The following is a 21,824-nucleotide window of genomic DNA, read 5'->3' on the forward strand; positions in this document are numbered from 1 at the left end:
CAAACGACCCATAATGCCTCATAGAATATACGTTGGAGTGTTTGCTTTCCAAAATGGGGTCATTTTGTGGACTTTTCCATTGTATTGGTGCTCTAGGGCCTTGAAAAGTGTGATAGGTAGTAAGAAAGTTTTATGTGTATTTATGCTCCTAGAACGCCTGAATGTGCTTCTTGGACGTGGAGTCTCTTTTTGTGGCCAGGCTGTGTAAAAGTCTCACACATGTGGTATCGCCATACTCGGAAGGAGTAGCAGAATGTATTTTTGGGTGTAATTTTTGCTGTGTACATGCTATGTGTTAGAAATAGCTTATAAATTGACAACTTTGTGGGAAAAAAAAGAAAAAAAACATTTTTTTCTTCATTTTCCCAAGAATTGTGGGAAAAAATTACAACTTCAAAAAACTCACCATGCCTCTTACTAAATACCTTGGACTGTCTACTTTACAAAAAGGGGTCATTTGGTCGGTATTTGTACTGTCCTGACATTTCAGGGCCTCAAGAAAGGAGATAGGCAGTCAGTACATCTGGTGTGATCAATTTTCAGTAATTGGTACCATAGCTTCTAGACTCAATAACTTTCACACAGACTAAATAATATACACTAATTTGGGTTAATTTTACCAGAGACATGTAGCAGTATACATTTTGGCCCAAATGTATGAAGAAAAATTTATTTTTTGCAAAATTTCATAATTGAAACTAAAAAAAAGTGTTTTTTTTTCAAAATTTTTGCTCTTTTTTTGCATATATCACGAAAAAAAAACCCCCCAGTTGTGATCAAATACCACCAAAAGAAAGCTCTATTTGTGTGAAAAAAATGATAAAAATTTTGTTTGGTTATAGTGTAGCATGACTGAGCAATTGTCATTCAAAGTGTGAGAGTGCTGAAAGCTGAAAATTGGTCTGGGCAGGAAGGGTGTCTAACTGCTCTGTATGGAAGCGGTTAATGACCAGGCCATATTTTGCGATTTGGCACTGCGTAACTTTAACCACTTTAGGACCGGAGGATTTTCCTGCTTTACGTCCATGCCACTTTTTGCAACTTGGCACTGTGTGACTTTAACTGACAATTGCGCGGTCATGCAGCCCTGTACCCAAACTAAATTTACGTCCTTTTTTTCCCACAAACAGAGCTTTCTTTTGGTGGTATTTTATCACCTCTGCGCTTTTCATTTTTTGTGATATTAATAAAAAAAGAGCGACAATTTTAACAAAATAACAATATTTTTCTACTTTGATAAAAAATATCCAATATATTCAATTTTTGTCATATATTTAGGCCAAAATGTATTTAGCTACATGTCTATAACAAAAAAATTCTCAATGAGCGTATTTTTAACCGCTTTAAGACCGGAAGATTTTACCCCCTTCCTGACCAGGCCATATTTTGCGATTGGGTACTGCATTACTTTAATTGACAATAGTGCGGTCGTGCGACGCTGTACCTAAATAAAATTGATGTCCTTTTTTTCCCCACAAATAGAGCTTTCTTTTGGTGGTATTTGATCACCTGTACCATTTTTATTTTTTGCGCTATAAACAAAAAAATAGCAACGATTCGGAAAAAAATACAATATTTTTCACATTCTGCTATATAACATTCCCAAAAAAAAAAAATGTAAAAATCGAAATTTTTAACATTTTAGGCCAATTTGTTATCTACTACATATTTTTGGTTAAAAAAAATCGCAATAAGCGTATTTTGATTGGTCTGCGCAAAAGTTATCGCATCTACTAACTACGGGAAAGATTAATGATCATTTAGTCATTTTTTTTTTTTTACTAGTAATGGCGGCGATCTGTGATTTTTAGCGGGACTGCAACACTGTGGCAGACATATCGGACCCCTAACTGACATTTTTGACACTTTTGGGGGGACCAGTGACATTACTACAGTAGTCAGTCCTAAAAATATGCACTGTTACTGTAATAATTACACTGGCAGGGGAGGGGTTAACATTGTGGGTGATCAAAGGGTTAAATGTGAGCCTAGGGGAATGATTCTAACTGTGGGGGGGGGGGGGGGGAGTGGCTTGTGAAATTACCATAGAGATCTGTGTTCCTATATAGAAGGATCACAGGAGCTCTGTGATCCTTCCAGAGAGAAGAACGGTCAGCTGTGTTTACAACATCTGAACGTTCTTCTCTATCAGAGGGGAACGATCGCGGGTGTCAGGCGGCAATCAGAGCCGCCTGACCCGCGCATCAGCTTCCCCTATGCCGAGTGGGGGCGGGAGAGCACCGCCGGCGGGAGAGCACTGCCGGCGGCGTGCGCTCGCTCGCCCCCTAGCTGCAGGCGCGCGACCAACGTAGGTCTACGTCGGATCGCGCAGGAGAGCCACCCTGCCGCAGTAAAAAGGCAGCGGGTGGTCGGCAATAGGTAAAATAACTGTCACTGTATGGCACATGTGTCAAATGCAAGGCATGCCAGGCCATTTCACATCGTCCTTGCACCGGTTCTGCAGCTGCAGCACCCCCATTGTCTCTGCCCCCACCTTGTTTCAACAGTCAGATGCAGAGAGGAGGACATAATTCCTCTGCCAGATCCTGCACTTCTCCATGCAGCTGCAGAGAGGCTTGTCTCTGCCTCCCGTCCCAGCAGTCATCAGCAGAGAGGAGGACAGAACCCCTCCTACAGATCCTGCACCTCTCTGTGCAGTTGCAGCACCCCCTCATCTCCGCCTCCCCTGGTCTCAGCATTCAGTAGACTCCGTAAGCTGACACCCACCCTCCTGCGGTCCCCCTCCTGACCCTGCACTTTCTGCATCCCAGCTCCGCACCCAGCTTCTTCCCGGCAGCAGCACAAAGTAAGGGGGGTGCACTGTAATGTAAGGGGGGGGGGGCACAGTTTGGCTTGTTCACCCTGGACTGTAAATGACCTTGTGCCAGCACTGCCTGTATTGATTTTTAAACCCATCTGGTAGCAGAATCTTCACTCTCTCTAGTAATGGTTATCTATGTGGGAAGTATAGGGAGGTGTTAGTACCCCATCCGCACTCCAGCACAGAGCACCGTCTCTAACATATGAAGCAATTGACATCGACTGAGCGCTGAATAGCGACCTACAGCTGGGAGCTCAGCAAGCTCTGGGACTCTGGGCTTTCATCCTCATTAAAACGGCAAATGAACCATCATTACGTCTCAGCAAAAATCTCACTTTCTGTAAACTGCCCTAAAGCTGAACTCCGGGAGAAGCAAACATTATCTAAATCCATTTATCATGTGTCGTCTTCCTCGGTGTGCTCTTATTTCTTCCAGATCTGTGCAGTAATCCAGTGTGGGACTTCCAGTAATAAAGACCGCTCACTGCTGCTTGCTCTGCTTGTGCAGGGTGACCAGTCTTGTCTCCACCCCCTCCTGTAGTTTTCTACAGGCAGCTTTTAGTGGGTGGGGCTTTTGGGCCCCTCCTACAGTTCTGCTCTCTGCACCGGCTATGCACAGCACAGTTAGGAAGAACAACAGGGCACAATCTGAGTATAGCATAGTAAGGGCCACTGATAGCAGTACAACTGGTCCTGTTGTATGGGGCCCAGGTCCTGTTAGCTAAACAGGGGGGCCTGGTGAGATTTATTGTTCATTTCTGCCTAAATGAATAAATTGATTTTAGTAGACCACACCCCCGCTCCTACTTGCTTACCAGGGCTTTAATTACATCTCCCTGGGCCCCATCATGTCATCAGAGGGGCTCAGGAGGTCAGAGCAGAGGAGGGACTTTTTTTTTATTTTTCGGGGCAATAAAGTCAGTGCCACTGTTTCACTGCAACTGGGGGTGGGGGGAGGGTGGTTAGGGGGCCCCATCAGGAAGACTGTATAGGGGCCTCATCAGGAAGACTGTACGGAGCCCCATCAGGAAGACTGTACGGAGCCCCATCAGGAAGACTGTACGGGGCCCCATCAGGAAGACTGTACAGAGCCCCATCAGGAAGACTGTACAGAGCCCCATCAGGAAGACTGTAAGGAGCCCCATCAGGAAGCCTGTACGAGGCCCCATCAGGAAGACTGTACGGAGCCCCATCAGGAAGACTGTACGGGGCCCCATCAGGAAGCCTGTACGAGGCCCCATAAGGAAGACTGTACAGGGCCCCATCAGGAAGACTGTACGGGCCCAATCAGGAAGACTGTGCAGGGCCCCATCAGGAAAAATGTATGGGACCCCATCAGGAAGACTGTACGGGGCCTCATTAGGAAGACTGTACAGGGCTCCATCAGAAAGACGGTATAGGGCCCCATCAGGAAGACTGTACGGGGCCCCATCAGGAAGACTGTACGGAGCCCCATCAGGAAGACTGTACGGGGCCCCATCAGGAAGACTGTACCAAGCCCCATCAGGAAGACTGTACGGGGCCCCCTCAGGAGGACTGTACGGAGCCTCATCAGGAAGACTGTACGGAGCCCCATTAGGAAGACTGTATGGGGCCCATCAGGAAGACTGTATGGAGCCCCATCAGGAAGACTGTACGGGGCCCCATTAGGAAGACTGTACGGGGCCCATCAGGAAGACTGTATGGAGCCCCATCAGGAAGACTGTACGGGGCCCCATCGGGAAGACTGTACTGAGCCCCATCAGGAAGACTGTACCGGACCCCATCAGGAAGACTGTACAGAGCTCCATCAGGAAGACTGTAAGGGTCCCCTCAGGAAGACTGTACCGGACCCCATCAGGAAGACTGTATGGAGCCCCATCAGGAAGACTGTACGGGCCCCATCAGGAAGACTGTACAGAGCCCCATCAGGAAGACTGTACGGAGCCCCATCAGGAAGACTGTACGGAGCCCCATCAGGAAGACTGTACGGGGCCTCATCAGGAAGACTGTACGGGACCCCATCAGGAAGACTGTACCGGGCCCCATCAGGAAGACTGTACAGGGTCCCATTAGTAAGACTGTACGGGGCCCATCAGGAAGACTGTATGGAGCCCCATCAGGAAGACTGTACGGGGCCCCATTAGGAAGACTGTACGGGGCCCATCAGGAAGACTGTATGGAGCCCCATCAGGAAGACTGTACGGGGCCCCATCGGGAAGACTGTACGGAGTCCCATCAGGAAGATTGTAAGGGGCCCCCTCAGGAGGACTGTACAGAGCCCCATCAGGAAGACTGTACGGGGCCCCATCAGGAAGACTGTACGGAGCCCCATCAGGAAGACTGTACGGGGCCCCATCAGGAAGACTGTACGGAGTACCATCAGGAAGACTGTACGGAGCCTCATCAGGAAGACTGTACAGAGCCCCATCAGGAAGACTGTAAGGAGCCCTATCAGAAAGACTGTATGGGGCCCCGTTAGGAAGACTGTACGGAGCCCCATAACGAAGATAGTACGGAGCCCCATCAGGAAGACTGTATGGGGCCCCTTTAGGAAGACTGTATTTATTTATTTTTTTCAAAATTGTCGCTCTTTTTTTATTTACTGCACAAAAAATAAAAACTGCACAGGTAATTAAATGCCACCATAAGAACATACTATTTGAGGAGAAAAAAATGACATCAATTTTATTTAGGTACAGCATCGCACGACTGCGAAATTGTCCATTAAAGTAAAAAAAGTAAAGTAAAAAAACGGCCTGGTCATTAACCACTTAGGGACCGCCTTCCGCAGGCAGCCCCTCCTTCAAGAACTGACGCAGCCCTATGTCGGTCACACATCTGCTGCTAGGGGGCGAGCGAGCACTGCCGGCGGCGCACTACCGCCCCCACTTGGCAGTGGGGAAACCGGTGCACGGGGCCGGCGGCTCCGATGGCCACCCGCGATCAGCTACTGTAAACACAGCTGACCGTTCTTCTCTCTGGAATGATCACAGAGCCCCTGTGCCCCTTCTATATAGGATCACAGGTCTCTATGATCATTTCACAAATTCATCCCCCATACAGTTAGAAAACACTCCCTAGGCTTACATTTAACCCTTTGATCACCCCTGGGTTAACCCCTTCCCTGCCAGTGTCATTATTACAGTAACAGTGCATATTTTTAGCACTGATTACTGTAGTAATGTCACTGGTACCCCCATAACTGTCAAAAATGTCAGTTAGGGGTCCGATCTGTCCACCGCAATGTTGCAGTCCCGCTAAAAATCCCAGATCGCTGTTATTACAATTAAAAAAAAAAAACAATAAAAATGACATAAATCTTTCCCCTAGTTTGTAGACACGATAACGTTTGCGCAAACCAATCAAAATACGCTTATTGCGATTTTTTTTTACCAAAAATATGTAGCAGAATACAAATTGGCCTAAAATGATGATAACGGTTAATTTATTTATTTTTTTTATTAGGAATGTTATATAGCAGAATGTGAAAAATATTGTTTTTTTTTTCAGAATTGTCGCTCTTTTTTGTTTATAGCGCAAAAAATAAAAAGGATGATAAAAATAAATTTTACATTTTTTTTTATTGGGAATGTTATAAAGCAGAATGTGAAAAATATTGTTTTTTTTTCAGAATTGTCGCTCTTTTTTTTGTTCATAGCGCAAAAAAATAAAAATCGCACAGGAGATCAAATACAACCAAAAGAAAGCTCTGATTGTGGGAAAAAAAGGACATCAATTTTATTTGGGTACAGTGTTGCGAGACCGCGCAATTTTCCATTAAAGTAACGCAGTGCCCGAATCACAAAAAAAATGGCCTGGTGGGGGCAAATTCTTCCGGTCCAGAACCGGTCAAGCAGGTAAAATCCTCCGGGGCTGAAGTGGTTAATGTTTCTTCACTCAATCCCAAACTTGGCCAGATTCACATTTCACATTTCTATAATAACAGTAATTCAAAAAAATAAAAAAAAATCAAACCTAATCGAATGCACATGATATTACGGGATATACAGTGGGTACGGAAAGTATTCAGACCCCCTTACATTTTTCACTCTTTGTAATATTGCAGCCATTTGCTAAAATCATTTAGGTTCATTCTTCTTCCTCATGAATGTACACATAGCACCCCATACTGACAGAAAAACACAGAATTGTTGACATTGTTGCAGATTTATTAAAAAAGAAAAACTGAAATATCACATGGTCCTAAGTATTCAGACCCTTTGCTCAGTATTTAGTAGAAGCCCCCTTTTGATCTAATACAGCCAGGAGTCTTTTTGGGAAAGATGCAACAAGTCTTTCACTCCTGGATTTGGGGATCCTCTGCCATTCCTCCTTGCAGATCCTCTCCAGTTCTGTCAGGTTGGATGGTAAACGTTGGTGGACGGCCATTTTTAGGTCTCTCCAGAGATGCTCAATTGGGTTTAAGTCAGGGCTCTTGCTGGGCCATTCAAGAACAGTCACGGAGTTGTTGTGAAGCCACTCCTTCGTTATTTTAGCTGTGTGCTTAGGGTCATTGTCTTGTTGGAAGGTAAACCTTCGGCCCAGTCTGAGGTCCAGAGCACTCTGGAGAAGGTTTTTGTCCAGGATATCCCTGTACTTGGCCGCATTCATCTTTCCCTCGATTGCAACCAGTCGTCCTGTCCCTGCAGCTGAAAAACACCCCCACAGCATGATTCTGCCACCACCATGCTTCACTGTTGGGACTGTATTGGACAGGTGATGAGCAGTGCCTGGTTTTCTCCACACATACCGCTTAGAATTAAGGCCAAAAAGTTCTATTTTGGTCTCATTAGACCAGAGAATCTTATTTCTCACCATCTTGGAGTCCTTCAGGTGTTTTTTAGCAAACTCCATGCGGGCTTTCATGTGTCTTACACTGAGGAGAGGCTTCCGTCGGGCCACTCTGCCATAAAGCCCCGACTGGTGGAGGGCTGCAGTGATGGTTGACTTTCTACAACTTTCTCCCATCTCCTGACTGCATCTCTGGAGCTCAGCCACAGTGATCTTTGGGTTCTCCTTTACCTCTCTCACCAAGGCTCTTCTCCCCCGATAGCTCAGTTTGGCCGGACGGCCAGCTCTAGGAAGGGTTCTGGTCGTCCCAAATGTCTTCCACTTGAGGATTATGGAGGCCACTGTGCTCTTAGGAACCTTAAGTGCAGCAGAAATCTTTTTGTAACCTTGGCCAGATCTGTGCCTTGCCACAATTCTGTCTCTGAGCTCTTCAGGCAGTTCCTTTGACCTCATGATTCTCATTTGCTCTGACATGCATTGTGATCTGGAAGGTCTTATATAGACAGGTGTGTGGCTTTCCTAATCAAGTCCAATCAGTATAATCAAACACAGCTGGACTCAAATGAAGGTGTAGAACCATCTCAAGGATGATCAGAAGAAATGGAAAGCACCTGAGTTAAATATATGAGTGTCACAGCAAAGGGTCTGAATACTTAGGACCATGTGATATTTCAGTTTTTCTTTTTTAATAAATCTGCAACAATGTCAACAATTCTGTGTTTTTCTGTCAGTATGGGGTGCTATGTGTACATTCATGAGGAAGAAGAATGAACTTAAATGATTTTAGCAAATGGCTGCAATATAACAAAGAGTGAAAAATTTAAGGGGGTCTGAATACTTTCCATACCCACTGTATATTAATTCAATGGCCTCCAGCACCAAATTTATTCGGAAAAACGATTGCGACTGCGTTTCATCTGTCGTTGCTATTGTCGCCATTTCCGCCATTGTTACTTTTGCTAATCCATTTATTACAGCAGCAGAGGATGATCCACACACAGCACCTCCGCAGAGCGTATTCAGCGCGGCTTCTTACCGCTATAAGAGGATAAGATCTTTGTTGCGTAATTCACACGTAGCCGGATAATATACAATGTATTCAGGATGACGACTCTGATGAATACAAAAATCCATTTACTCTACAACACGGCACACAATGAGAAATCCTTATTCACACTTTAGTTTATGCTGAAAGGATTACCGAACAGAATCCCAGCGGGCAGAACGCAGCGCGTGAGAGCAGAGCTAAAGTGTTACATTGTTACCAAAAAAGAACATCTGATGACATACTGCAGGTGCTGCTGTACTTCCAATCAGCTGAGGTATTGTAAGAGTGATTAGTGTAAAATAAAAAATTCCAGAGTAATGAAACAAATATTTTAGTAAAATAAGGAATACAATTAAAAGTAAAGGAAAAACTTTTTCTTTTCCATGTTGGATGGGGTAAGGGAGGGTTACAACTCCCATTTGTGGTTTGTGTCCCATTGGGAGGATTTCCCTTCACTTCCTGTCCCAATACTACAACAGGAAATCTATAGTGGTCACCAGAACTGCTGTCTCCACTGGAAGATTTCCCCTCCTATTCCAGGTCTGGTGACAACCCAAAATATGGGACTTTCTTTCACTTTCACTCCCAGTGATAATGGTCACCAGGAAGTAGAGAGGATGAATCTCCCTAACGGGGGGCACAGACAGCAATAAAAATTGACAGGTGTTCTAATCCATCTCCACACTATTCAAAGCTAAAAAAAAAAAAAAAAAAAAAAAGGCATTTAGGCCCCTTACACACTAGTGCGACTTGTCCCGTGATTTTGGACCGCAAAATCGCAGGACAAGTCGTTTTCCATTATTTTCAATGAGCCCATTCATATCAGTGCGTTTTGAAGTCGCACCGACTTCAAAGTAGTTCCTGCACTACTTTGCCACAATTTGATTGCGTTTTGAGCCATAGCCATAGCCATTGCTTTCAAAATCGCGGCAAAGTCGCGTCAAAATCGCGCCGCAAAATCGCAGTAAAATCACGTCACATAAGTGTGAAAGGGGCCTTACTTTGATAAAATATAAACAGTTTCACACCCCCTGCCTTGCAATGGTTATTTTGTAGGTCAGGACTGAACTAACTTTACTGATCAGGACTTGAGCAGAACTGTTGTAAGCACTTTAAAGTGTTTGTTACCCCAACCCTTCATATCCCTGATATGTGGCTGCTGCACCATGTACATGTATCTCACTGCTGGTAAGGGAGAGCTGAGCTGCTGAATCACTGCTGGGAAGGAAGAGCTGAGTTGCTAAATTACTGCTGGGAAGGAGAGCTGAGCTGCAAAATCACTGCTGGGAAGGGAGAGCTGAGCTGCTAAATCACTGTTGGAAAGGGATAGCTGAGCTGCTAAATCACTGCTGGGAAGGGAGAGCTGAACTGCTAAGTCACTGCTAAGTGACTTAGAAGCTCAACTCTCCTTCCCAGCAGTGGCTTAGCAGCTTAGCTCTACTTCCCAGCAGTGACTTAGAAGTTCAGTTTTCCTTCCTAGCAGTGACATAGCAGCTCAGCTCTCCTTCCCAGCAGTGAATGAGCAGCTCAGCTATCCCTTTAGAGCAGTGACTAAGCAGCTCAGCTCTCCTTCCCAGCAGTGACTTAGCAGCTCAGCTCTCCCTTCCCAGCAGTGACTTAGAAGCTCAGCTCTCCTTCCCATCAGTGACTTAGCAGCTCAGCTTTCCTTCCCAGCAGGGACTTAGTAGCTCAGCTCTCCTTCCCAGCAGTGACATAGCAGCTCAGCTCTCCCATCATTGAAGTGACTAAGCAGCTCAGCTTTCCTTCCCAGCAGTGACTTAGTAGCTCAGCTCTCCTTCCCAGCAGTGACATAGCAGCTCAGCTCTCCCTTTACAGAAGTGATTAGGCAGCTCAGCTCTCCTTCCCAGCAGTGACTTAGCAGCTCAGCCCTCCTTCCCAGCAGTGACTTAGCAGCCCAGCTTTCCTTCCCGAGAGTGACTTAGTAGCTCAGCTCTCCCTTTACAGAAGTGACCAAGCAGTTCAGCTCCCCTTCCCAGCAGTGACCTAGCAGCTAAGCTCTCCCTTCCCAGCAGTGACTTAGCAGCTCAGTTCTCCCTTTACAGCAGTGACTAATCAGCTCAGCTCTCCTTCCCAGCAGTGACTTAGCAGCTAAGCTCTCCCTTCCCAGCAGTGACTTAGCAGCTCAGCTCTCCCTTTATAGCAGTGACTAATCAGCTCAGCTCTCCTTCCCAGCAGTGACTTAGCAGCTCAACTCTTCCTTCCCAGCAGTGACTTGAGCTGCTGAATCATTTCTGCAACGGGAAAGATGAGCTATCTGGATTGCTGGGTAACCATGGAAAACAGGGGCACCTGAACTGCTGAGTCACTGCCGGGAGGGTTGAGCAGAGGGGGAGCAGAGTTGCAGAGTAACTGCTGAGAGAGGGAGCAGGGAGAGCTGATATCAGGGATGTATGTACAAGGGTCACCATTGTGACTCAGCCCCATGCTCCAGGTGGCCAGTGCAGCCCCCTGTATGCCTGGATAGGAGGGCGGCGGCATGTATAGAAACTCATCTCTCCATGTAGTCACTGAATGCCTCTTCTACTCCTCTCCCTCCTGCAGACATTCAGATAAATGGAGGGCAATGGTTCCTCAACATGCCACACCTGCCGCCTCCCTATCCCTGTCCTTCTGCCGTGGACCAGGGCTCTGGCATTCCGCCATTGTGGGGGGACCCCAAGACGGCAGGAAGGTGGCCCGCTGAGGGACCGTAATAAAGGGTCCTACAATGGGATTAAAGGGCCCTGGGCCCTTCATGGTTTTGTGCACTGGGGCCCTGAACGTTCTAGTTATGCCTCTGGCTGATATGCCAAGTCATTGTTGGAAGAAGGAAGAAAGGGAGGCTGAGTTGCTGAATTGCTGAATCACTGATAGGAACAGGGCTGCAGTTAGAAATCAAGGGGCCCCATACAGCCTACCTGACAGGGCCCCCCTGGCCGAAAATGACTGCAGACATAGTTTTATCATTGCCTTTCTCTGCAACCTCAGCTGCACAGATGAAGGACTGAAGGATTAGGAAGCGCTCTGAGGTTTCCTGCTCATTCAAAAACTGAAGCATAGTAAATTCAGTTTTCTATGCTTCAGTGATAAATGTACACAGGAGCGATTGGTACCAATCACTCACTGTGTTTACTTAGGAAAGGAAGGGGCTAGAAAATGACATATTTAACGGCCCATTGCCCCGCTCCCCATCCTGAAACATCCCCCTGTGTACCTGCAGTAACTTCCGGCAGGAGAGGAGGTAAGCCGGAAGCGATGCGGGGGAAAGGGGTACACAGGGGGCCTGGACAACTGACGGAAGTGGTGCATGTGCTAGAACCAATCCCCCTGCAGTGCATCCAAGGGGGAGAAAGAGAAGGAGAAACTGGCAGGACTGCAGGGGAAAGGGGTACACAGGTGGCCTGGACAACAGGCAGAAGTGGCATATGTGCTCGAACCAATCCCCCTGCAGTGTATCCAGGGGGGAGAAAGTGGAGGAGAAGCTGGCAGCGCTGCAGGGGAAAGGGGTACACAGGGGGCCTGGACAACAGGCGAAAGTGGCGCAGGTGCTATAACCAATCCCCCTGCAGTGAATCCAGGGGGGGAGAAAGTGGAGGAGAAACTGGCAGCGCTGCAGGGGAAAGGGGTACACAGGCCTGAACAACAGGCGGAAGTGGCGCAGGTGCTATAACCAATCCCCTAGAGTGTATCCAGGGGGGGAGAAAGTGGAGGAGAAGCCGGCAGCGCTGCAGGGAAAAGGGGTACACAGGGGGGCCTGGACAACAGGCGGAAGTGGCGCATGTGCTAGAACCAATCCCCCTGCAGTGCATCCAGGGGGGAGAAAGAGGAGGAGAAGCCGGCAGTGCTGCAGGGGAAAGGGGTACACAGGGGGGCCTGGACAGCAGATGGAAGGGGTGCATGTGCTTGAACCAATCCCCCTGCAGTGCATTCAGGGGGAAGAAAGAGGAGAAACTGGCAGCTCTGCTGGGGAAACGGGTACACAGGGGGCCTGGACAACAGGAAGAAGTACTTGTGCTTGAACCAATCCCCCTACAGTGCATCTGGGAGTGGGGGGGGAGGAGAAGCTGACGGTGCTGCAGGGGAAAGGGGTACACAGGGGGGGCCTGGACAACAGGCAGAAGTGGCGCATGTGCTAGAACCAATCCCCCTGCAGTGCATCCAGGGGGGAGAAAGAGAAGGAGAAGCTGGCAGCACTGCAGGGGGAGGCATATGAGGATTGGTGTCTGCAATAAGACAGTACAGCTGGCCTTCCTGCTCAGCAGGTGCCCAGGCCCCACTCTTTAAACTGATGGGGCCCGGGCCCAGTACAGAAGGGCTGGCTGTACTGCCTTATCAGTGGCCCTGGATAGGAATGAATGCAGGGTGAGCTGAGTTTGTGAATCACTACTGGGAGGGGGAGCAGAGGGAACTAATAAGTCACCAATGACAGGGGAAGCAGTGGGAGCTCAGGTGCTGAGTGACTGCTGGGTAAGAGGTTTCAGCAGGGGCTGTTTTGTGTCAGACAATTGAGAACACAGCCAAGAACTGCACAGATAACTAGATTCAAAGGCTGCCACAACTGAAGGAAAGGTTGAGAAGCACCGATCGAGACCATGAAGGAATAACAGCATGCTACAGAATCCTACAACAGACGTCACAATCCCCCCCCACGGCACACATGAGAGTTTCCTGGAACTTAGCTGCACTAAATCTAAAACTCGGGGAACTGGAGTACATTTCTGACTTTAGCACAGCTGCAGCGGTTCCTGGAGAGCATAAAGAATTTAATGACTTGTTGCCTGAAGTTGCTGTTTCCGCCAACGGTATATCAGCATGGGGTCCCCATGGCTGTATATTACAGTCATTGATCAGATGTTGGCTCTAATGAGCGGGAGGCAGGGAGAGAATCAGGCGCGCGGGCTGATAGATGAAATCTACGCTGGCCTCCCCCCCTCCACCCCTTGGGGCTTATTTTGCGCTAGTTTACCCGTCAGATGCAGCGGCAGTTGCGGTCAGGCGATTAGAGGAAATCTTCTCCTATTTAATCTAGGAGCCAGGTTGCGTTCCTCGAACACAGATTACAACCTTTGCCCCCGCGGGCGCCGTTAATGGACGAATTTACATGAAATCTATATTAGGACACGACTGGTCTACGGGCGAACAGAAGACGCCGCAGACGGTTATTGCTGAGCCGTTTCTCGACACTTCATTAAACGAGGCCGTTCTCGCTTTTTATAGGCGCGCATTCTGTTCACGGGGGGCGCGAGTCCAACATTGAAAATGATCCGTTATCGCAAAGGAAGGAAAATGCCGCTGGATTTGCAAACTTTGGTTACAAGGTTTTTTTTTTTTTTTTTTCCAAAATATTTTTATTAAATGAAATTGAACAAGTCATACAGCAAGACTGGAAAGGCATTTGGTGAACATAAAGTATTGCATTGAACAAGGAGAATACAATAATCTTATAACCAAGAATGGATAACAAGTCAACCTAAACATATTGTCAAGAGGAAAGGTATTTGACAAATAACGAAAAGTCAAGTACATCGTGAGAAAGGATTTATCTTGAACATGCCAAAATTAGAGAGCTAAATAAAGATCGGTTCATGGGTGTGAGTGAAAGGCATAAGGGGTTGGTAAAGATCCGACTATAAGAATAGGATCTCCTTGTGGTTTATTCCATAGCTGAGATCTGAAGGGTATGGAGAAGGTGTTGTCTAAGTGATAGGTAGGTCAGCTATGTTGATTATGTAATAATCTAGGGGTAAATAAATGTATGACTGGGCGCTTGTGGAGGGTCAAGGTGGTACCCTGATGTGGCCAAATTAACCCTCCGTTCAAATGCGGTTGGGAGGGAGGTAAGGGGGGGGGGTAGGAGAGGGTTAGGGGGGGAGTCTGACTCAGTCCCTGTTCCGGGGTCGTTCACACTTAGTCTAATGTTAGAGGGAGGGGTTGGGCAGAGTGAGTACTATTAAGGGCGGTATGGAGGGTTCTCGTCCGATGAGAAAGGAAAAAGACACGATGAACTCCCACTTTCCACCCTTGTTTAGGGGTGGGAGCATCATATAGTTGGAAAAATAAAATTCGGATGAGTCCTCCACTTTTCAATGTGTATCGGATAAAGAAAAATTAAGGGGTATGTGTCAGGATGGTCCAGTGTCACAAGTCATTATTGGGAAGAGAAACGTTGGTGTTATTATGTGACATAAGTGCGTTATAGGTAGAGGATGATTTAAAAGTGGACCATGTAGCCCAAATGTGAGCGTATTTATCAGGTGAGTCGCGTGCAATTGCTATGAGTTGTTCAAATTTTGCAATTTTATCTATTCTTTGGATCCATTCCTTTATGGAGGGTGGGGATTGAGACTTCCAATGTAAAGGGATGCATGCTTTTGCGGCATTGATCAGAAATGGTGTTATAGATTTGCAGTAGCGGCGTGGAGGGGTTGTGGTGTGTTGTAGTAGGAAATGTGCCGGTGCGTAACGTAGTGAGATATTTAGATGTGTCGTTATGATTTCATGGATTTTGGACCAGAAAGGTTGGATTCTGGGACAAGTCCAGAAAAGATGAAGAAGTGTTCCTTGATGTTCGTGACATCTCCAGCAAGTCGGGGGTGAATCAGGGTAGAATTTGTGTAGGATCGTTGGGGTCCTGTACCACCTGGTCAAGAGTTTGTAGCATGATTCCTGCATTGAGACGTTGAGGGAGCTTTTATGTGTAATAAAGCAAATATTTTCCCATTCGCGTTTAGTGAGGTTTTTTTTTACAAACCACTTAGAAACTTTAAAGTGTTTTTATTGCCTGACGCATTTTTCATTGAAATCAATAGAAACATATTAAAATGCGTGCTCATGCGCGCCAGGCTTTTTTTTCTCTAAAGAGTAGGTGTAGGTACTCCCTGCAAATTGGGTGGAGAGTAAGTCTCTGTCCAATACAATACTGGCACCATCCTCTGGAAATTCAAAAAAAATATACAGTATGGCCCAGGTCTGGCAGGGTAACAGAAAGTGGGGAAGGGAAAGGGGAGGGGAAAGGGAAATAGCCAGTAGATCCTGGAGATGGGGATTTTCAGTGTGCCCACAAAATCAAGCAACAACAAATAAAAAGAGATACAATCAGTGGCGGTTGGTCATTCAGGGCACAGGGGTGCCGCCTCCCTTATTCATGCATCCGGCCCCCTAATATACATGCGGGGCGCCGGACGCATGGAGATCAATGGGGCTTTTTTTTTTTTTAGCCATGTGATTAGAGCCAGAGGCTCTCACATGGCTAAAAAAAAGGGGTGGGCTCGGGGTGCAGAGATAAGTTCCAATGAATATTCACTATTGTCACATGGATTATCCTCCTGGCCAATCAGGAAGCGGGTCCTGAGACCCGTTTTTCGATTGGCCGAAAGGAGGAGCCATGCTATTGGCCAAGGAGGAGGAGGAGGTAGGAGACTCAGGGGAAGCTGACCCATGTAGGAGACTCAGGGGCAAGCCGCCACTGCCTGCCAGTCTAGGGTGAGTGAGCCGGCGATTGGGGGAGGTGGTATGGTGTGCGGGCTGGATCTGGTGTGGTCGGGGTGGGGGGGTATGGTGTGGTCGGTCCGCCGCCCCCCCCCCCCCCCGGCCCATGGAGCACCAGCCGCCACTGGACCCAAACTGTTAATTCCAAAAAAAGGGGTGCAACATACAAGGAAGAATGCCCCAGACAGGATCCCCTAATAAAAAATACAAGGATCAAAAAGCCAAATCCATCGTCCATAAGTGCCCATAAACAGAACCTGCAGCAGTGGACAGATCTGACCTGGCGTTCATCCAGAGAGAGCATATAATCAAGTAGGTACTCCCTCCTGAGTCACCCCTTGTACCTTCTACCCACCTCTGAATACCGTCCATTGGTTCCACCCTCTACCCCTCTCCCGGTGCCGCCCCCTTTGGAGAATATAGAACCAAGTATTATTTTGTTGGGCTAAGTAGTTTGTAAAATTTGCTACTGATAACAAGAAAGGCAAGGCAGTAAATTAGATTTCCTGCAACCAGGAACACTAGACCCTTCTCCCCAACAAAATACCCCCCAGCCAAAGGTGTGCGCACAGGGTGTGCCAGGCTGTAATCACCTCATTCGCTGCCAATTGCTCCTGCTTCCTGGCACGCTTGTCTCTCCCCTGCAGTGCTGCCAGCTTCCCTCCTCTGCTCTCCTGCCGACTGCTGCGAGGATGTTTCAGGATGGAGAGCATGGGAAGAGGCTGGTAAATATTTCATTTATCATCCCCTTCCTTTTCTGAGTAAACACAGTGAGTGATCTGTACTGATCGCTCCTGTGTTCATTCTTAACTGAAGCATAGTAAGCTATTTTTGTGAAGGAACAGGAAGCCACTCATCATAACACTTCCCATTCATTCACTGTCCTGTGCAGCTGAAGTTACTTTCTCTGTCTCAGTGAAGCGAGACATCAGGGGTCCGTTTAGATCAGGGGGTCTTCGAACAATGGCCCTCCAGTTGTTCAGGAACTACAATTCCCATCATGCCTTATCATGTCTGTGAATGTCAGAGTTGTACAATGGCTCATGGGATGTGTAGTTCCGCAACAGCAGGAGGGCCGTAGTTTGAGGATCCCTGGCTTTAGACTCTTGAAATTTTACAAAAGTCCCCTAACAGGGCTGCTAAAAACAGAACGATTTTATGCTCTAAGCCTCAGCTCTAAAAACGCCCAACAAGATAAATTGCATTAATGTTAATTGCCCCTGTTCACATGTGAGCGTTCTGTCGCTTTAAGCAAAACGCCCGTTGCTCAAAAAAGTACATGAGCTTCTTTTTTGGCAGATTACAGACGTTTTTAGTTTTTTCATTGGTCACTTGTCAACCTAAAAATGCCTGCACAAAAACGCTGCAAAAGCGCCCAAAAAAATGCCTGTAAAAATAGCAACGCCTAGATGTGAATGGAGTCTCAGGGTTGAGGACTCTTGAGAGGAGTACTAAGGCATGGAGCTGTGATGTTTTCAGGAAGCTATGTACAGCACCCTGACAGTCCCTCCCAGCAGCCACAATGTACGTGCATTAAATAGAAGAGCACAGAGTCCCAGTAATGACATCACTTGGTCTAAAATAAAAATATAGGATGTAAGTCAGTGTCAGAGGATGAAAGATGGTGGTATGTCGGTAGATGAGAGAGGGGGCGTATTGGTGAATGAGGGATTGGGGCATGCAGGTTAATGAGAAATGGAGATGCGCGGGAGGGTGAGAGATGGGGGTGTTCCAGTGGATAAAATGTGAGGGCATGCTGGTAGAAGAGTGATGGGGCATATTGATAGATGAGAGATAGGGACATGTTTATGAATGAGGCATGGAGATGTTCTGGTAGATGAAAGATAGAGTGTAGTGGTGGAGAGATGAGGGGTACTGATGGATGAGAGATGGGGGCATACCGAGGGATGAGAGATGGGGACATGTCAGTGGATGAGAGATGGGAACATGATGGTGGAAGATAGATGAGGGTGTGTCGGGTGGGATGAGAGATGGGGACATGTCAGTGGATGAGAGATGGGAACATGATGGTGGAAGATAGATGGGGGTGTGTCGGGTGATGAGAGATGGGGGCATTCCAAGGGATGAGAGATGGGGATATGTCAATGGATGTAAGATGGGGCATATCAGTAGATGTGAGATGGAAACATGCCGGCAGATGTGAGATGGAAGTGTGTCAATGGATGAGAGATGGGGGTGCTCCGGTTGATGAAAGACGGGGCCGCATCAGTGGATAAGAGATGGGGGTATAATGGTGGATAACACATGAGGGTGTATGCCAGTGGATGAGAGGTGGGGGTTTACAGGTGTATAAGAGATGAGGGAAGACCAGTGGATGAGAACTGGTGGTTTCCTGGTGGATAAGAGATGAGGGCATGCCGGTGGATTAGAGATGGGGGCATAGTGGTGGATGAGAGATTGGGGTATATCAGTAGATAAGAGATGGGGGCATACTGGTGGATGAGAGATGAGGCATACTGGAGGATGAGAGATTGAGGTGTACCGGTGAATAAGATATGGGGGCATACTAGTGTATGAGAGATGGGGGCATACCGATTGATAAGAAATGGGGGTAGTCTGGTAGATAAGATATGGGGGTGTGTTGGTGAATGAGAGATAGGGGTGTGCTGATGGATGAGAGATGAGGGTGATCTGGTAGATGAGAGATAGGGGTGTGATGGTGGATGAGAGATGGGGGTGGTCTTGTAGATGAGAGATGGGGTGTGTTGTTAAATGAGAGATAGGAGTGTGCTTATGAATGAGAGATGGGGGTGGTCTGGTAGATTACAGATGGGGGTGTGTTGGTGAATGAGAGACGGGGGTGGTCTGGTAAATGCGTCATGGGAATGTGTTGGTGAAAGAGAGATAGAGGTGTGTTGGTGAATGAGAGATGGGAGTGGTCTGGTAGATGAGTGATGGGGGTGTGTTGGTGGATGAGAGATAGGGTGGTCTGGTAGATGAGAGATAGTGGTGTGCTGCTGGATGAGAGATGGGAGTTGTCTGGTAGATGAGATATGGGGGTGTGTTGGTGGATGAGAGATGGGGTGGTCTGGTAGATGAGATATGGGGGTGTGTTGGTGGATGAGAGATGGGGTGGTCTGGTAGGTGAGAGATAGTGGTGTGCTGGTGGATGAGAGATATGTCTGGTCTGGTCGATGAGAGATGGGGGGGGGGGGGGTCTGGTAGATGAGAGATAGGGGTTTGCTGCTGGATGAGAGATGGGGGTGGTCTAGTAGATGAGATATGGGGGTGTGTTGGTGGATGAGAGATGGGGTGGTCTGGTAGATGAGAGATAATGGTGTGCTGGTGGATGAGAGATATGGCGTGCCTGGTAGATGAAAGATGGGGGGGGGTCTGGTAGATGAGAGATAGGGGTGTGCTGGTGGATGAGATATGGGGGTGGTCTGGTAGATGAGACATGGGGATGTGTTGGTGAAAAAGAGACAGGGGTGTGCTGGTTGATGAGAGATGGGGCAGGGCCGGTGCTACCTATAAGCAAGGTAGACGCCGGCCTGGAGCGCACATCAGTCGGGGCGTTGCGCCGGCAGGCCGCTGGTGTGTCAAGCAAGCACGCCGGCGTGGTCTGTCTTCCAGCCGGGACCAGAGGCGCAGGTGCAGGCCCGGGGCCTGCAGACCACAGGTGGCGTGAGAAAGCGAACTGCCACTATTTGTCTTTAGGCCGAGTCCAGAGGCGCAGGTGCAGGCCTGCAACCCAAGGCTGAAGAAATAGGTGGAGAGGCGCCGCAAAAGTCTCCACCCTGGCCACCTCCACTGTATTCATGGGCAGGGCACAACTGGTAGGGTCGGGAGTGGTGCTAATGGGGGAAGCAAAATAAGGTTTCGCCTAGGGTGTCAAAAATCCTTGCACCGGCCCTGGATGGGGGTGTTCTGGTAGATAAGAGATGGGCGTGCGTTGGTGAACAAGAGACGAGACATGGGGGTTTACTGATAAATAGGAGGAAGGGTCTGCCGGTGGATGCACTGCTCTAACCCATAGGGGCTGCTGTACACAGTGGTCACAGACATTCCCCGGCTGTCATTAAGTCAATGAAAATGTGACTGGTTTCCAATCCAAACCTTTAAAATCCAGCAGCAATGAATACATTTCCCAGCGTAACTGGTCATCTCATGAGAAGTATAAATATAATTTTACTGGGATTCTTACAGATCAGCTTTAAGAAGAAAACCCACGTTATACTATATATTCCTATAATGTTCTCTTGCTTTGTAAATAATATCTTCCCTTTAAATTATGGAAAAAAAGCTGATTAGTATCACAGTTGTCAGCCATACCTGACGTTTCAAAGGGTTAAAACATATCGATAAAAAAACACGACTTTCCCGCAACAGGCAGACCGCATGAAGACAGTATAAACTTATTACAAAGTATCTTTTACACTTAAGCAAATTAAAAGCAGGTGATTAAATAATTCTGCAGACTGTGTCAAGAAAACAATTACCCGCGATCAGTCTATTGTCGTCGCGCCTCAATGTCTTTGGTAATTAAAGTTTATTGTTGAGTTAAAATACCGAAGGAAGTGTACGCACAAACAATATCAGCTGACTATTGTTTTATGACAAGTCAGAACTGCTGCCCTTTACAGAATGGCTTAGCCGGCTATTCATTCTGCTGCGGCTGTCCATGTATTTGATGTTACTAGAGGTGAAACGCGTGGGAGATCAAGCTTGCGATAAAACATAAAATAAAAATAACTAAAGATGAGCAAATTTTGAAAAACATTCAATCCATTGAGGATGTGTCACTGCAGTCTGGTTTGCCAAGTGCAAATCTGCAACAACACCTGGGGGGGCCAGGAAAAGTGAGGGCCCTCTGCTAATACAAAATTATAAGCATTCCCATGCTGGAATTTTCTTTTAACCGCTTGCCGACCGCCGCAAGTACATATACTGCGGCGGTCAGCCCCGGCCAGGCAAAGTGACGTATCAGTACGTCACTAGCCTGGGAGCCAATAGCGGGCGAGCGTGCGCCCCCAAAGGCACGCTCCTGCCCCGGCTCATTCCCTAACGAGTCCGCACGTGTGACCGGCAGACCCGATGTCCGCCGGTCACTCGCGATCGTCCGCCGTGAAGGGAGAAAGGCAGGCTGATGTAAACAAAGCCGCCTGTCATTCTTCCCTGTGTAAGAATCAAGATCAGACGGTTCTACTATGTAGGACCATTGATCTCTGTTCTTACACCAGTAGCCACAGCCAATCACAGTTAGAAGCACGCCCCTAGGACACACTTAACCCCTCCTTCCCCAATAAAGTTAACCCCTTTCCTTCCAGTGTAATTTTTACAGTAACAGTGCATATATATAGCACTGATTACTGTAGTAATGTCACTGGTACCCCCAAAAGTTTCAAAAATGTCAGTCAAGGGTCCGATCTGTCCGCCGCAATGTTGCAGTCCTGCAAAAAAAAATCGCACATTGCCGCCATTACTCGTTAAAAAAAAAAAAACAACAAAAATGACAAAAATCTTTCCCTTAGTTTGTAAACGCAATAACTTTTGCGCAAACCAATCAAAATACACTTATTGTGATTTTTTTTTACCAGGCATAGGTAGCAGAAAACAAATTGGCCAAAAATGTTAAAACATTTTGATTTTTACATTTTTTTGGGGGAATTTCATATAAAAAAATGTGAAAAATATTGTTATTTTTGCAAAAGTGTCGCTCTTTTTTTGTTTATA

The sequence above is a fragment of the Pelophylax lessonae genome (assembly GCF_965119305.1).
Source record: "Pelophylax lessonae genome assembly, chromosome: 2".
Classification (NCBI taxonomy): Eukaryota; Metazoa; Chordata; class Amphibia; order Anura; family Ranidae; genus Pelophylax; species Pelophylax lessonae.